Source organism: Ovis canadensis, chromosome 4 (assembly GCF_042477335.2).
Source record: "Ovis canadensis isolate MfBH-ARS-UI-01 breed Bighorn chromosome 4, ARS-UI_OviCan_v2, whole genome shotgun sequence".
Taxonomy (NCBI): domain Eukaryota; kingdom Metazoa; phylum Chordata; class Mammalia; order Artiodactyla; family Bovidae; genus Ovis; species Ovis canadensis.
Genome location: NC_091248.1, coordinates 22,875,477 through 22,893,831, shown reverse-complemented (window position 1 = coordinate 22,893,831; position 18,355 = coordinate 22,875,477). Strand labels below are relative to the sequence as shown.

Below are 18,355 nucleotides of genomic sequence, written 5' to 3'. Positions count from 1 at the left end.
TTTCTTAGAGTTATTAGGAAAGCCAAGCCCAGTGGTCCACATTTCAGCTGATATTCTGGCTAACATATAGGAAAGCTGGATCTAAAACATTTATAGTCCTCAGACCAGAAGTAAGAATCCATGCATAATAGATGAGAGTTTGGGGCTTCCCAAGCGGCTCAGTGGTAAAGAATCTGCCTGCCAATATAAGAGACTCAGGAGACCTGGGTTTGATCCCTGGGAAAGATTCCCTAGAGGAGGGCTTGGCAACCCACTCCAGCGTTCTTGCCTGGAGAATCCCATGGACAGAGGGGCCTGGCGGGCCACAGTCCACAGGGTCGCCAAGCGTCGGACACACCTGAGCGACTGAACAGGCATTCATGCAGGCAGATGAGAGTCTATTCCAGAGAGGGCTACACTTGTTCCAAAATACAGGATGTCTCAACTCCAAAAAAGCACAGTAATCCAAAAAGGCATTTTAGAAATAATTTGTGTGTCTGCACAACTGCAACTCACAGCTTTAAAACACTTGCTATCCCCCAAATATATGCTGGCTGTGATTTGACACAGCCCCAGCGTTACCAGCGAGAGGCTCTGATGTGACCTGTTAACTCAGAACAGAATCATACTGCCTTGTTGCAAAACCCAGAGGGGTTTCCTGCAAAGGCCGAGTAGCCATCTTCAGTCCTAGAAACAGGGGACTGAAGCATCCTGCTGTGAGCCAGCTGCAGCAAATCATCCTTTCATTACCAACGGTGTGTGTTTTCAGAGAGCAATCTCTGGGCCTCCCTGGTGACTCAGTGGTAAATAATCCACCTGCCAATGCAGGAGACAGGGGTTCGATCCCTGGTCCGGGAAGATCCCACATGCTACAAAGCAACTAAGCCCATGTGCCACGACACTTGAGACTGTGCTCTACAGCCCAGGAACCACAAGTACTGAGCTCATGCTCTGCAATTACTAAAGCCTGCGCTCCACAACACAAGAGAAGCCTCCACAAGGAGAAAACTGCACACCGCAGCTAGAGAAAACCCAGCACAGCTGAAATTAATTAATTAAATTAAAAAAAAAATCTCTGAGCAACTTCTAGAAGCAGACATCTACTCTATTCGTTAAACTTTCTTACTTCCTATGGCATTTACAGATAAACATACAAACACGGGTTTGTGTGTGTGCATAGTCCCAACTGAGGTCTTCACACCAACCACACCTTTCTCAACCTAAAAGTTAACGGACACTTCTCTTGCCATAAGATGCTTTTCTTTAGAGAAATAAAGTTTAATCTGTTAGGCATTTATCACAAAGTGTACTAGTCACCAATGAGATGGAATCCTTACAGCTCCCAGAAAAGAAAGGAGAAGAAAGATTTTGTGTCTCGGTCTCCATGCAGCCCCACCCATGCCTGCATGCAAACTCTCCACAGGGAGAAAGAGACCAGGAAGACAGCACCTTTGAGGGGAAATGTGAGCCATCAGGTACCGCAGGTCCCCTACATATGAACCTTCAAGGTGCGAACTTTCACACATATGAACGTGTGTCTGGCTGCAGCAAGGGATGTCAGGTGTGAGTGAAACTGCAGCTTGCCCCCGGCTCCTCCTGCTCACAGTCCTTCAGCTCCACCGTCTCCCCCTCCTCCCCTTCCTCCAGTTGGTCTTCCTGCCTGTTCACTCGACACCAGCCTCTGTATGTCAGTTGCTGTACACTGCACTACTGTACTTTTCAAGGTACTATAGTCTAAGAGTAAAAATGTTTTCATTATGTTTTCCTTTTTATGTATTATTTATGTGAAAAGTCTTATAACCCTATAACAGTACAGTACTCTATATCCAGTTGCATTAGCTTGGTACCTAGGCTAACTTTGTTGGACTTTATGAACAAATTGGACTTAAGAACATGCTCTCAGAATAGAATACATTCATATGTAGGGGACATACTGTGGTCGGATCACTTCTTTCTACCAGTGACTAAACTGAGGTTAGAAAGGTTGAGTTGCCTGAGGCCATGATACAAACTAGTGGCAGAGGCTGAACCAGGATTCAGCGCCTGGTTTATCACCTGTTACCAAAGAGCTGGGTGATCCAAGCCTCCTATTGGATATTCGGCACACATATCCCGTGTCCTATTGGTCTGCAACTTGATTTAGTCCGCATAACAACACTGTGGGCTAGGGGATAAGATCTCCATTTGACACATAGAGAAACCGAGGTACTGAGACACTGGGCACCTTGTCCGTGTCACATAGCTCACAAGCGGCAGAGCTGGGATCTGAACCCAGGCAGTCTGGATGTGGAGTCAAGGCTCAGCCACGACACCATGACATCTCTGTATGTCTCCACTGGAAGAGACTTGAAGTTTGACCTCAGCAATGCACAATGCTGGCAGCAGCACCAGCAGATCAAAGCTCCTTTAACTAGCAATGGCCCCCCACTCCAGTGCTCTTGCCTGGAAAATCCCATGGATGGAGGAGCCTGGTGGGCTGCAGTCCACGGGGTGGTAAAGAGTCGGACACGACTGATCGACTTCACTTTCACTTTTCACTTTCACGCACTGGAGAAGGAAATGGCAACCCACTCCAGTGTTCTTGCCTGGAGAATCCCAGGGACAGAGGAGCCTGGTAGTGGGCTGCCGTCTATGGGGTCGCACAGAGTCGGACACGATTGAAGCGACTTAGCAGCAGCAGCAGCAGTTAAAAAACATGCACACTTCCAACTATAAGACCTTCAGGAAAAGGCAAAAAACTAGAGACGATAAAAAGATCCCTGGTTGCCAGGGGCTAGAGGGGGGAAGGGATGAGTGAGGGGAGGACAGAGGATTTTTTTCAAGAGTGTGAAACTACTCTGCATGGTAAACATGTGTCCTGATACATTTGTCCCAACCCACATAATATATAGCACCAAAAGCAAAACCCTCAGTTATGAACTCCGAGGTATAATGATGTAGGTTTCTCAGCTGAACAAATGCACCATCCTGGTGGGGGATGTTGATAAGGGGGGAGGCTATGCATGTGTGGGGACGGCAGGCATATGGAAAATTTCTCTACCTTCTGCTCAGTTTTTCTGTGAGCCTTAAAATGGTCTAAAAAAATACAAATCTACTGTACTTCCCTAGTGGTCCAGTGTTTAAGAATCCGCCTGGCAATGGTGGAGACACTGGTTTGATCCCTGGTCCGGGAAGATCCCACATGCAGCGGGGCAAGTTAGCCCATGTGCTACAAGTACTGAAGCCTGTGGGCCCTAGCACGCACGCTCCGCCACGAGAAAGCACAGTGGAGAAAGCCCGCACGCCATAACTGCAGAGTGGCCCCCATTGCTGCCACTAGAGAAAGCCCATACGCAGAAGACCCAGCGCAGCCAAACAAAGATACAAATGATGAAGTCTACTTTAAAAACCAACAGTGACACAATCAGTACTCTCTCCACCCCCAACTCCCTTTTCACATGTTGCAGAGCCTCAGCCTTTTAGTTTAGAACAAATCTGTCTTGTGTTCATGGGAAATGCCAGACAAATGTCTGCCAAGTTCCAGCGATCCTGGACATATTACTTTAAAAAAAAAAAAAAGACAGATCTTTCAGTGCCTCAGTTTCCTTCACAGATGGGAGAAACAGCAGTATTTACCTCCTAGAATTATTGTGAATCTTCAATAAGAAAATCCCCTTAAGAGCTGGGAAGAGTGTCTAATGCATAAAAAACTTTTGATATCTGCTAGCTATTGCTACCACCGGAAATTACGATTAATAATAAGCTTTAACAACTGATCATCTTGTACCCTTATGCTGTACATACACAAGGCAGACATATGGTATATTAAAAGCAGTATTACTCCAGGGAGGGTAAATACTTTAATTACCCTCTGTGGCAACAGTTACAGAAATGAATAAAAATCACAGACAGGTGAATACTCTTCAAATTCCTGTGATTCTATGATTTTAATGCACTAGTGGAGAGCAAGGATCAGCTTTCTGAGACAATATCAATTGTCCTTTTTTAGCTGAGAGACTATGAGTTGACTCTACATAGCTGGCTCCAGGGGCAAAACCATCTGTGCACATACACATTTATGTCTTTTCTCAATAATCTCAACTTTGCTGTCTGCTCGCTCCTACAGTGCTCATCAAGGGTGGGTGTAAGCGAAGGACATTTCACCACTATCTTAAAACTGAGCTAACTGTCAGTAGTTCATTTATTATGTGTTACGTAAATATTTCGGGGGTGAAATATTACTTGACCAAGACCTTAAATAAAATAAACCAAGCTCTTTTCCTTCCACCTCTACATTAGCAAAAGAGTTATTGTTCCATAGTCATTATCAGGGGCTTTCCTAGGTGGGATTAGTGTTAAAGTCCCATTGCAGGAGACATGAGATGCAGGCTCGATCCCTCGCTTGGGAAGATGCCTTGGAGGAGGGCATGGCAATCCACTCCACTATTCTTGCCTGGAGAATCGCATGGACAGAGGAGCCTGGCGGGCTACAGTCCCTGGGGTCAAGGAGAGTCGGACACGACTGAAGCTACTGAGCATGCGTGCACACAGCCGTTATCAGAAGATTTCACTACGTGTAATCTCACTACGTTTTCTCTGGCATTTCCTGGACAGTGTTTGTCTCCCTCATTATGGATGCCCTCTAGTGAAAATAAATGGGAAATTCTTCAAGCAGATACCCAGAAAGTCAGTACAGACAGACCCTTCCTTGCACCGAAACGAATTTCTTCAATTTATAAAGATATCTCCCCCCAACAGGTCTGCCTATGGGGGAAGAGCTGATTTATTAGTTTACATTTTCAGTAATCATCATGATTTTTGGCTATTTAAAATTTTTAGTGTTGCCCATATGTACGACTTTGTTTTCTGCATATCAAATCCTTGGTCAGTTATGGACCTATGGGGAAAAGCCTACAGCCCATGCCTATGGCATCACTGTTAACTCGTGGGAAATAATTACTCCCTGAGCCTGGATTTGCTATCACGCAGCCTTCTCAGCCCAGAGTCGTGGGCACAAACCATTAATCAAGAAGAGTTCACACTTGAGATGAAGCCCCTTTCCATCTCTGAGACAGGTTCGTGACTTTTTGTAGCCAGTAGGTCCTTCAGAAAACACACAACATCAGTTTCCTCCTCTGCTCAAAAACCCTTCCCTGATTCCTTCTGCACTTCGAGTAAAAATCCTAGCTCTTCACCTTGGCCGTCAGGAACCCGCCCCTGCTGCTCTGTCCCAGGTCATTTATCCAGTCGTGCTGACTTGTAATTTGTCTACTACCTGCCTCCCCCCGGCATGGACGCCCCATAAACCACGGGCTTATCTGCTTTGTTCGTGACCGTGTCTTCGGCACCTCCAAGGCTGCTTGGCACCCAGGGAGCACTTGTTAAGAATCCGAGTACATGAGAGTGTCTGGAGCATCTGGCTCTTGCTGATTGAAACGTGAGCTCTCAGCTCCAGCATTTTCTCCCCTGCTCGCAGCCACCCGTGACTCACAGCACGAGGGCCAGGATCAGAAAGTCCGAACGTCCAGACAGTGTACCTTTCTGGTCACGTTTAACACTGTTAACTTCCTCTGCTCTGTAAAGTTCATGTACCCCATAAATGTACCAATTAACTGGCTTTTTCACTGTGGGACTGTAGTGGCATTTACTGGGATGGGGAAGCACAGAGTTGAAAAAGGTGGTGGTTGATGGTGCAGGGAGACAGCTTTAAATGTCCTGAGCCTTAGAGCAGGCAGACCCACAAGGTTTTAGCAATAAAATCTGAGATAGGACTTCCCTGGTGGCTCAGTGGTTAGGAATCTGGCTGCCAATGCAGGGGACACAGGTCTGATCCCAAGTCTCGGAAGATTTCACGGGCCATGGGGCCGCTAAGCCCATATGCCGTGACTACTGAGCCCACAAGCTACACCAGAGAAGGCACCGCAATGAGAAGACGGCCCACCACCACTGCAGAGTAGCTGCTGCTCGCACAAGCAGAGAAAGCCCAAGCGCAGGCGGCAACGAAGACCCAGCACAGCCAAAAATGGATAATAAATAATTAACAAAAAATCTGAGATGATGGCTATAGATTTGCAGAAGAATCTTTCAAGTCCATCTTTATAACCGTCACATAGTCACACCCTTGAATATTCAGACATAACCCATGACTGTTATATTCGCTATCAATCACTCAAAAAAAAAAAAAAAGACATAAAGAGGGATTCTTGAGGAAAAGCATAAAGTGGGAAAGGAAATACCTGATAGAGGACACAACATAAATGGTACAGAATCCTAATCTGCAGATACATGCTCTTAACAATTTAAAAGCACTTTTATATTAGTTCAAGTCTTAAAAGTAAGTATGTAAAAGGTGGCAAACAGAATGTAAAAATGGATGATCTCATTTGACTGCCGTAGGACTTCTGTGAGCTGGAGGGAGGGGATGGGAAGCTTCTGAAAAAGTAACGAGGATGACCCCACATGTCTACAGCTGTCCCCTAACAGCAGGCGTGGTCTCTGCAGGCCAGTATCCTGTCAGGAAACTGCCCTCCTCTCAACCTCCCTGCACTGAACATCCCACTGAACAATTTCTACTGCTTGCAGTTTTTTCCATCACCTTTTTAAAGACCAGGGAAAAGTCCCGAGTGTGAACAAAGGCTTAGGCTTCAGATCTCCTCTGGTCTGCGAATCATGAAACTGAGCAGTTCCCATAACATGTACCAAGGACTGGACATTTAAAACTAAACATCCACAGAGGGAGTTTCGAGTTGACAATTTATTGGAAGCACAAGTTTCAAAGAAGATACCCATACTTATGGAGGGTAATATTAGCAGGTAACTTGCCAGGTGGTTCAAGTGGGAAAGGATTCCACCTGTCAATGCAAGAGCTGCAGGAAACTTCATTTGATCCCTGGGAAGATCCCCTGGAGGAGGAAATGGCACCCCACTCCAGTATTCTTGTCTGGAAAATCCCATGGATGGAGGAGCCTGGCGGGCTGCAGTCCATGGGGTCACCAAGAGTAGGACACGGCTGAGAGAACAAACCCCCACCACCACCAAGGGTAACTTAGCAAGTAACATGATAACCACTCAGTTATTCCAAATACCAAATGAGATAATATGTTGAAATGTTTTGTAAGTAGTATTGATTAAAACACAACATAAATATAAGGTGTTATCATCATGGTATCTATTCCTGAAATAATTTACATTTTCCCTCTGGAATTAAGCAGTCTGGATCGATTTAGTTTGCGGACTTCAGTTAGGCCTGTGAATAGGCAGGATTGACAAGTTTTTTACCTCATTACAGAACTATTACAACTAAATCCAAACTTGCCTGTTGCCTTCAAGGTCAGTATGTCTGTGGGCTTAGTTTTGGGCACAGAATGTTTAAAATATTATCATTTTGCAATTTGCTTCCAACACTAATTATTTTGTTCTTATATTACCGCATTCACTGCAGGAAATTCTTGCAGGCTTTAACAAACTTTCCTCAAGCTGCTTCTTGGATTAGATAACTTTCTCTTCAGAATAATACAATCGCTTTAGAAATTCTCTGTTTCCTTGCTTGATTCAGGAAAATAGAATTATTTCACTCTAATTTCATTACTTTGAATTGCTTCTGGACTAGGAACATTTTTCTCTCCCTGCATTTTACAGTGGCTTCCTTTTCTAAACTCCTGAATAATAACTGGTCATTAAATAGTTGCTTAATGCCCCCTGTGTTGGAAGCATTTAAGAGATGAATACAAGTATCATATATGGACTCTACATGTTATTTGGGGTCCAAACTATTTCATACAAAAGTGATGTGTGTGGTTTCTAACTACAGAGATCAGATCTTTCTAATTTTTTTTTGTGTGTGTGGCTACTTTCTTGTTAGCCTAATTGTCAAGAAACTGTCCATTAGAAGAAAGTCAATGAGAAATTATAATACAGATACAGCAGAATGATCCCCCATGGTTCATTCTGTAAAAACACAGCACTGAACTGCAGTCCAGGCTGAGACCTCCTGGGATCTACTTCCATCTGACAGTGACTTTGGGGAAGCCCTTTAATATCTCTGACCTCGGCTTCTTGCCTTACGAAAGACTGAGCAGGGCGAGATGCCCCATGGAACTTCTTTCCGCTGTAATGCTCAGTTTGCTTCAGTAGTTAAGGCACAACCAAAACACAGCTTCCACTCCCAGCTCAAGCAGTCCTGCAGTTTCCCTTGATGGCAGGGAACTGCAAAATCTTTTCAGAATTCTCAATCCCTCACCCTGATTCTACCAGTCTGGAGAACCTCAAATGCCTATAATCTGCCTATAGAACCTATATTTTGCCCTGATCTGGGATTACCAGAATTTTCAGGACTGTTCCCTACAGACTGGCAGGTCATGTGAGGCAAATGTGGGCTTGCCTCAACATGGCAGGACGTCCAGCATCCTAGCTTTATCTTCAGACAGGCAGCGTTCCAGCTCAGTTGAGTCTAGCTCTTTGTGACACCCTGGACTACAGCCTGCCAGACTCCTCTGTCCAGGGATTTCCCAGGCAAGAATACTGGAGTGGGTTGCCATTTTCTACTCCAGGGGATCTTCCTGACTCAGGAATAGAATCTGTGTGTCCTGCACTGCTGGTGGATTCTTTACCACTGAGCCACCTGGGAAGCCCCACAATTCTACAAAATCCAATCAATCCCTCCAAAACATACACAAGATGTTTTTAAAAAAATATTAATGCTCTGTCTTATAACCCCAAATTCCAAGCATCACTTCATCAGAGGTGTATGAGCCATGTGGCCTCTGCTGATGTAAAGCAGGCAGGACAGAGAGGTCCTGGGACCCAGATGGGGAAGACTCTTCTTATCCCAGAAGGAAATGGAGCAGAGGGCATTACGCAAAAGCATGCTGGGAGTGAGTCACGATGAACCAAGCGAAAGGGCAAATGTCGTCATTTGGCAATGGACTCTTACTTTTGATAGACAATGAGGTTTGGCTGGTGATGAATCTCATCAAAGGCAACAGAATGACTCTAGCGCTAAGAATACCAGAGGGTCACCTCGCACCTCCAAGGCTGATCCACAGCAAGCATCCTGAAGAGGTTCCAGGAGCCTCTCGGGAACAAGAGGTGGGCGGAAGGTGGAGAGCGGGGAGAGAAAGATAGAGAGGACTGAAGGGAGAGGCAGAGACGGAGAGACCTCTAATTTTTTTTTTAGTTTTTTTTTATTATTGTGGTAAAAGTCACATAATATAAAGTACACTTTTAACCACCTTTAACTGTACATTTCAGTGGCACTAATGCAGCCTTCAACATCATCCACCTCTTAAATTTTCTACCTTCCTAAACTGAAACTCTGTCCCCATTAAACACTAAGCCCCCATTCCCCCTCCCTGCCCCTGGCACTGCCAGTGTACTTTCTGACTCTACGAATTTGATTATTCCAGGTACCTGTATATACGGAGGGCTTCCCAGGCGGTGCAGTGGTAAAGCCACCTGCCAAGCAGGTTCAATCCTTGGGTCGGGAAGATCCCCTGGGGGAGGACATGGGAACCCACTCCAGTTCTTTTGCCTGGAGAATCCCATGGACAGAGGAGCCTGGGGGGCTACAGTCCATGGGGTTGCAAAGACTCGGACACGACTTAGGGACTACACAGCAGCAGAAGCAGCAGCAGCAGGTACCTCGTATAAGTGGAATCAAACAGTATTTGTCTATACCTACTGTATACTGGCATGCATTTTTAGGGTTAACTTCATACATGGAGAGACCTCTCATTTGGAGATCATAAACCACAGAACTGAGGCTGAGGGAAAAGAAATGAGAAGGCAGTCAGGTTCAAAGACACAGATGCACTTCCCAATTCTTTAGAGAGAAATTTAAAGAGAAGTGAATGATGAAAGTTCCAAGGTTGGATTCCTTATTTACATGTAATACACGCCTGTGTGTGTGCACATGTGTGCCTGTGTGTTACATAATTTTTTTGTTCTGCAGCTGTGGCCTGTCCCCGCTGCCTGGTTGCTATGGAGACCAGAGGCAAAGGAATTTTGTGATAGCATAAATATAAGTGCAGAGGAGGACACATTCATGCTAAATACTAAAGAATAGATCCCAATTGTTATCTAACTGTTCCTTTAATATCTTAACAATTCTTCTCAAAATGTTCCTTCACTTTGGCCCTACTTTCCAAGGGAAAACGTGTTAGTTAAGCTCTGAGCTAAAATGGAGCAGTTGAGAAAGTAAGACCATCTTATTCACGCACATTTCTTCATCTCCCCTCTAGACTCCATCATGGTCTCCTAACTGACCTCCCCAATTCTGCATGGGCCGCCAATCTCAGCACAAGACCCAGTGTGATATGATTTTACCATCATGTAACCCAGGTCATGCGCTCTCCTGTGCGAAACGGCCCCGTGTTTCCTATCTTGCTCAGAGTAAAGGGTGAAGGTCTCCTAGTAGGCCCTCAAGGCTCTTTCTGACCTGCCCCAGTGCCATTGACAGTGACCTCATTTTCCACCGCCCTCCTTCCCGCCCCAGGACCTTTGCACCTGCTGTTCTCTTGGGAAAGTTCTTCCTCCAAATACCTGCCTCGTTCTCTCTCTTCCTGTCCTTCAGTCAATCATAATCTTTTCAGTGATGACTGCCTTGATTCCGTGTGCAATTTAAAAGTGCAAATCACTCCCTTCCCTGGGACTTTCTGCACCCACCTGTTGTTCTGTTTCCCTCCGTTACACTCTCTACCGCTTTGTAATCTATTTTACTAGTTATACACCTCTCCCATCTACCACAGTCTTGTGTGTTTTGTTCACTGCAATATTCCCACTTGCTAACCACACAAATGGTGCTCAGCACATGTTGTTGCATTAATCAATAAGTTTAACTTATTCTGTAGAAATAAACTACGAATAAACGAATTTTTAAAAAGAACTATTAGGAATTAAATGAGCAGATGCTACATTCAAGAGACTCAGCTTTTAAGCTCTATTCATGATCCAGATGACAGTCATGAAACAATCCATTTGAAAATATAAACTGGTTTTTCCAATTTATGTAAAAATATGTAAAAATTTGTACATATGTCTATCTGTAATAGCAATTGGTCCTTTTTAAAAATAGAATGACCGTACTGTTCTAAGCCACACAGATTTTTTTTCTCTTGAGACAAAACAATTTAAACAAATCTAGTAAGATATGTGAATGAGGATTATTTCAAAAATTGGTTAAAAGTTAGAAACAATCATTTAAAACATTCCAGAGATGCAAAAGCTTTTTATAGAAAAAGGGATACTTTCTCTAACGTATAAAGAATTCCTAGAAATTAATTAAGAAAGTGACAAATGACACATAACTCAACTGTAAATTGGGTAAAAGTGATTAGCTGGTCACAGAAAAGGAAATACAAGAGATCCTGAAAAATACGAAAAGATGCTCAACCCATGCAAATTAAAACTATATTAAGAACTTTTTTGTCAGCTAACAGGCAAAACTGGAAAGTCTGACTATACCCCGTGGAGTGAAGAAGTTCTCATGCATTGCTCAAAACAATCAAATGGTACTATCCCTTTGGACAACAGTTAGAACTGGACATGGAACAAGAGACTGATTTCAAATAAGAAAAGGAGTACGTCAAGGTTGTATATTGTCACCCTGCTTATTTAACTTATATGCAGAGCACATCATGAGAAACGCTGGGCTGGAAGAAGCGCAGCTGGAATCAAGATTGCTAGGAGAAATATCAAAAATCTCAGATATGCAGATGACACCACCCTTATGGCAGAAAGTGAAGAAGAACTAAAGAGCCTCTTGATGCAAGTGAAAGAGGAGAGTGAAAAAGTTGGCTTAAAGCTCAACATTCAGAAAACGAAGATCATGGCATCTGGTCCCATCACTTCATGGGAAATAGATGGGGAAACAGTGGAAACAGTGTCAGACTTTATTTTGGGGGGCTCCAAAATCACTGCAGATGGTGACTGCAGCCACGAAATTAAAGATGCTTACTCCTTGGAAGGAAAGTTATGACAAACCTAGACAGCATATTAAATATCAGAGACATACTTTGTCAACAAAGGTCCATCTAGTCAAGGCTAGGGTTTTTCCAGTGGTCATGTATGGATGTGAGAGTTGGACTATAAAGAAAGCTGAGTGCCAAAGAATTGATGCTTTTGAACTGTGGTGTTGGAGAAGACTCTTGAGAGTCCTTTAGACTGCAAGGAGATCCAACCAGTCCGTTCTGAAGGAGATCAGTCCTGAGTGTTCACTGGAAGGACTGATGTTGAAGCTGAAACTCCAATATGTTGGTCACCTGATACGAAGAGCTGACTCGTTTGGAAAGACCCTGATGCTGGGAAAGATTGAGGGCAGGAGGAGAAGGGGATGACAGAGGATGAGATGACTGGATGGCATCACCAACTCAATAGATATTAGTTTGGATAAACTCCAGGTGTTGGTGATGGACAGGAAGGCCTGGCGTGCTGTGGTTCATGGGGTTGCAAAGAGTTGGACACAACTGAGTGACTGAACTGAACTTTGGACAACAATTTCACAGAAGTCTTCAAAATTGTAACTGTATACAGCTGACCCTTGAACAACAAAGGAGTAAGGGGCACCAACCTCTGTGCAGTTGAAAATATGCCTATAATTTATAGGCTGCCTTTGATATCTGGGCTTCCCTGGTGGCTCAGAGGTTAAAGCATCTGCCTGCAATGTGGGAGACCTGGGTTCGATCCCTGGGTCGGGAAGATCTCCTTGAGAAGGAAATGGCAAACCCACTCCAGTATTCTTGCCTGGAGAATCCCATGGACGGAGGAGCCTGGTGGGCTACAGTCCACGGGGTCACAAAGAGTCAGACACGACTGAGAGACTTCACTTTCACTTTATTTGATATCTGTGTTGTACATCCCCAAGTCAACCAAACATACTGCAGAGTGTATTAATGGAAAAAATGCATGTATAATGGACCCATGCAGCTCAAACCCATGTTGTTCAATGGTCACTGTACACTTATTAATTCTTGAACCCTACTTCTGATCATTTATCCTTCAGAAAAACTTGCTAACATGCAGTGTGCGTATTTATGTGTATATATGTACGGGGTTGCAATAATTTACAACAGTGAAACGCTGGAAACAACCCAAACATCCACAAGTAGGGACAGGTTCGTGCCTGGTCAGTCGCTCAGTTGTGTCTGACTCTTTGTGACTCCATGGACTGTAGCTAGGATTCTCTGGGTAAGAATACTGGAGTAGGTTGCCATTTCCTACAACAGAGGCTCTTCCTGCCCCAGGAATCGAACCTGCATCTCCTGTGGCTCCTGAAGTGGCAGGGGGATTCTTCACCACTGAGCCACCTGGGAAGCCCAGGGACAGGTTAAATCCACACAGTGTAAAGCTATGTGGCTGCAGGAAGAGAGGGAAGCCAGACTGGCCTCCTCTATATGGTCACAGGACAGGACCTACAGAATGCATTCACGAGAAGAGCAAGACCCCAAATCGTGTTTCATATGGGAAATACAGAAACACACATTCACAATTTCTTACATTTACATACATGAAAAGAAATATGAGGGAAACTAACGACTAAGGTCCGTCTAGTCAAGGCTATGGTTTTTCCAGTGGTCATGCATGGATGTGAGAGTTGGACTGTGAAGAGGGCTGAGCACCGAAGAATTGATGTGTTTGAACTGTGTTGTTGGAGAAGACTCTTGAGAGTCCCTTGGACTGCAGGGAGATTCAACCAGTCCATTCTGAAGGAGATCAGCCCTGGGATTTCTTTGGAAGGAATGATGCTAAAGCTGAAACTCCAGTACTCTGGCCACCTCATGCGAGGAATTGACTCATTGGAAAAGACTCTGATGCTGGGAGGGATTGGGGGCAGGAGGAGAAGGGGACGACCGAGGATGAGATGGCTGGATGGCATCATGGACTCGATGGACGTGAGTCTGAGTGAACTCCGGGAGTTGGTGATGGACAGGGAGGCCTGGCGTGCTGCGATTCATGGGGTTGTGAAGAGTTGGACACGACTGAGCGACTGAACTGAACTGAACTGAATGAAATGGGGGCTTATAGTGGGGGGCAATAGTTCTGGGGAAGGGGGTAGGTGGCAGAAAGGGGCAGGGAGGCCTTGTATGGCGTTCCTTCATAATACTGTTAGATATTGAGAGTTGCTTAAATTTATTATCTATTCAAAACCTGGGCAAAGGACGTCCAACCTAGTAATCACACTCCTTGGTATTTGCCCAAAGGAGCTGAAAACGTATGTCCACGTGAAAACCTCGGCAGGCTTAGCTTCCCACATCATCAACATTCCCTATCAGAGTGGTACATCTGTTAGTAAGTGACTAACCTACATCATTATCACCCAAGTCATATTCAGGCTCACTCTTGATGTTGTACTTTCTTTGGATTTGAAAAACGTATGTAAACGTGTATCCACCATTATAGAGTAGCTTCACTGCCCTAAAAATTCTTTATGCTATACACACATGAGGGCAGGGAATATATGGGAAATCTCTATCCTTTAAGGCCAATGTTGCCGGGAATCTAAAACAGCTCTAAAAGATAAAGTCTTTGAAATAACTAACTAGGAATAAATAAATAACAACGACAAATGAATTATGTCAAGGCTCAGCTAGGAGTGAGCAGGGCCATGGGAAAGGAAGGTGGACAGAGGGGGGAAGAGAAGAGAACCCATGGACATGTACACCGGAAACCCTGCACAGAACTGGATAACAATTTCAGCCAGCCCAGTCTCTGGATGCCCAAAGGGCGCATCAGTGTTTCTGGAATGATTTCATGCAGTTAGACTGAAATTGTTTTCACAGGTTAGACAGACCTATAAATATTATTTTTAATAGGGGAAAGTGAACTAAAGTAATCTGGAAAGTGTTTATCCTGTTATATCTTATACCTCTTGGTCCATTATGAAATACCATAACAACTTTCTACCAATTTAAACATCAGTGCCATTGAGGGGTTTTTAATTTTTCCTTTTAAAAAATAAACTTGATTTATAAGACGAAGAAGAAAGAGAACCTGTGCAGGGATGTTTATAGCATTTCTATTCATAAGTGCCAAAACCTGGAACAATTAAGATGTCCTTCAGTAGGTGAATGACTACATAAGCAGGGGTGCATCCAGATAATGGGATATTATTCAGCGCTAAAAAGAAATGAGCTATCAAGCCAGGAATAGATCTGGACGGACCTTTAAGGCATATTAGTAAATGAAGGCAGCTAATCTGAAAAGGCAACATCCTGTATGATTACAATTACATGACGTTCTGGAAAAGGCACCACTATGAAGATAGTAAAAAGATCAGGGGCTGCCAGGGGCGAGCGGAGAGGGGGGAGGGGTAAGAAGCCAAACACAGAGGATTCTTAGGGCAGTGAAGCTACTCTGTATGATACCACAGTGGTGGCCACAAGCCATTATAGAATTCGCAGGTGACTCAGTGGTAAACAGTCTGCCCGCCAATGCAGGAGACACAGGTTCGATCCCTGGATTGAGAAGAACCCCTAGAGGAGGAAATGGCAACCCACTCCAGTATTCTTGCCTGGAAAATTCCATGGACAGAGGAGCCTGGCGGGCTACAGTCCATGAGGTTTTCAAAGAGCTGGACACAACTCAGCACATACACGCACAGACCCATAGAGTGTACCACGCCAAGAACACACCCTAATGTAATCTGTGGACACTGAGGATAATGATGTGTCCATGGAGGTTCATCAGACTGTAACAAATATACCAGCTGGTGGGGGACACTGATAAATGGGGAGGCTGCACATGCATCAGGGTGGGGGGTATACCGGAAGTCTCTGCCCCTTCTGCTCAGTTTTGCTATGAACCTCAATCTGCTCTAAAAAATAAAGTCTATTAAACAAAGCAAAACAAAGCATGTCTTCAAGGTTCAGACTTTCTTATTGTCCCTGAGACTTACTGAGGCACTCTTTGGGGGCAGAATGCGGAGGGGGCAAGAGGGGTGGGGCAGGTAGGCCCTAGGACTAGAATTTCTCCTCGGGGAATACGTAACCCCTTCCCCAGGACTCCCCTGATGGTCTCAGAAGACTCCCTTTGTCTCGGTCCATTGTTTTGTCTCTCCTTGACTCCTCCCAAGGGAACTCAGGAAGCATTTATCACAGCTGCTCTCGCCCACAAGCCCTAAGCCTTGTGTGGAGTGTGTTTTTTGCTTGTCAGCATCCATGCCTTATGCACATTTAACCCATCATTCTTCTGGATCCCTGCTACATTTTATTGTTTCCCTTCTTCTTATTTTTATCTATTTATTTTTGGCTGCCCGGGGTCTTTGCTGCTGTGCCCCCAGGCTTTCTCCAGTCGTGGAGCTCAGGCTTCTCACTGCAATGGCCTCTCTCGCTGCGGAGCCTGGGCTCTCGTGTGTGCAGGCTCAGCAGCTGTGGTGCAGGGGTTTAGCTGCCTGGAGGCCTGTGGGATCCTCTGGGACCAGGAGAATTCTCAACCACTGGACCACCAGGGAAATCCCCCATCACCTTTTATATATCTGTGGTTGCACTCATACATAAAATTAATAACTTAAGCGTGTGTGTGTGTGTGTGTGTGTGTGTGTGTGTGTGTATCAGTTCAGTTCAGTCGCTCGGACGTACTCTTTGTGACCTCATGAATCGCAGCACGCCAGGCCTCCCTGTCCATCACCGTCTCCCGGAGTTCACTCAAACTCTTTTCCATCGAGTCAGTGATGCCATCCAGCCATCTCATCCTCTGTCGTCCCCTTCTCCTCCTGCCCTCAATCCCTCCCAGCATCAGAGTCTTTTCCAATGAGTCAACTCTTCGCATGAGGTGGCCAAAGTACTGGAGTTTCAGCTTTAGCATCATTCCCTCCAAAGAAATCCCAGGGCTGATCTCCTTCAGAATGGACTGGTTGGATCTCCTTGCAGTCCAAGGGACTCTCAAGAGTCTTCCCTTGGATCCATATACCTTTATATATATATATCATCAGAGTCCCATAAATAATGCTTATTTTAAATACTTAATATAATTCAGGGCAACAGACATTTATTGAACCAAAATATGTACTAGTCAGTGTCCTTAATCTCATGAAGTTCTCAAACTGTTAGTTCAGTTTGCATCACATCATAGTACTTTCCCAGAACACATTTAATAAGTGCTTTTGTATGCTGTTGACGAAGATAAACCTATTCACACCAAAATAAACCACTTACTCCATGTTCTCAAGTCCAGACACTTGGCAGACCAAATGACTATCTTAATTGTTTCTTTCTGCATCTAACTTTATTCATTTCAACTCTTTTCATATTCTCTGTTTTATTTCCCTAGGACTTAAGGTTTTAGATATTAACACAAGGAAGCTAGTCTTCTTCAGGAGCCTACACTTGGAAGATGTATAAAGAGCTCTGTTCTCACATAAACTCCATAGAAGCAGTTAGAGAATGCTTCTTGCTCAGTTAAAGAAAGAGCAATCCACGTTCAATTGGTAACTTTCTATAGTCCTTCAGGACACAGAGGTTATTTAAAATATTCAGTAAAAGTACAAAGAATCCTTGGGGCAGCCAAAGAAGATAAAAGAATTCTCAGCACACTGTATACCTTCAGAAGAGAAATATTAAGAACAAAAATAGTTTCCCATCTCAGTCATTCTTCGGGATTGATAGTTAATTCCTGGTGGTCCCCCAGAAGAGAGGAAGGGGAGAAAAAGAATGTACTTGACTCCTGTACCAGTAATTATTCATCGCTCTTTCCCCTCGTAAAGTAATAGCCCGTTAGGTCTTCCATATAATTCCTTTCAGTAATTTAATGGTAGGGCTTCCCCTGTGGCTCAGACGGTAAAGACTCTGCCTGCTACTCAGGAGATCCGACTTTGATACCTGGGTTGGGAAGATACGCCGCAGAAGGAAATGGTAATCCACACCAGTATTCTCTCCTGGAGAATTCCATGGATAGAGGCGTCTGGCGGGTTACAGTCCGTTAAAGAATTGCAGAGTCGGACACAACTGAGCGACTGACAATGGTAACTTTCTGTATTTTATAATTCATGTTTTTAAAGAAAATAAAAACAAAAGTATACTTTACAATAACTCATCCCACATATTTTTATTAAGTTTCCAATTCTAAAGCTTTCATTCACCTATAAAAATTACATAGACCATTTTGAGATTCTTCTTCCCAGTGTCATTATTAAAACTAGAAGTTTCTTGACTGCCACCTACTGGTACGAAAAAAGTGACAGCATTTTAAAAGTTTCACATTTTCTCTCAGATTTTCTGGCTCAGGGTGTAAATATTTTAACATTTTCAAGTGGAATGTTGGACATATAGAACATTTTCTCTGTTTACACTCAAATTAATTGACCATGTATTACTAGAGTTTTTTTTTAAAAGAAATCAAATATGAGTTTTACTTTTTCCAATTTAACACTTTTTTAGTATTATTACTAGAAATCACACAGATGGAG

The 18,355-nt window shown here is 44.1% G+C and overlaps 1 protein-coding gene across 3 annotated transcripts in view; it reads right to left on the bottom strand.

Annotated features, from left to right (window-relative positions):
• Positions 1-18,355, bottom strand: part of CDK14 (cyclin dependent kinase 14) — a 720,213-nt gene that overhangs the window by 201,974 nt on the left and 499,884 nt on the right. The gene's annotated exons all lie outside the window — the stretch shown is intronic.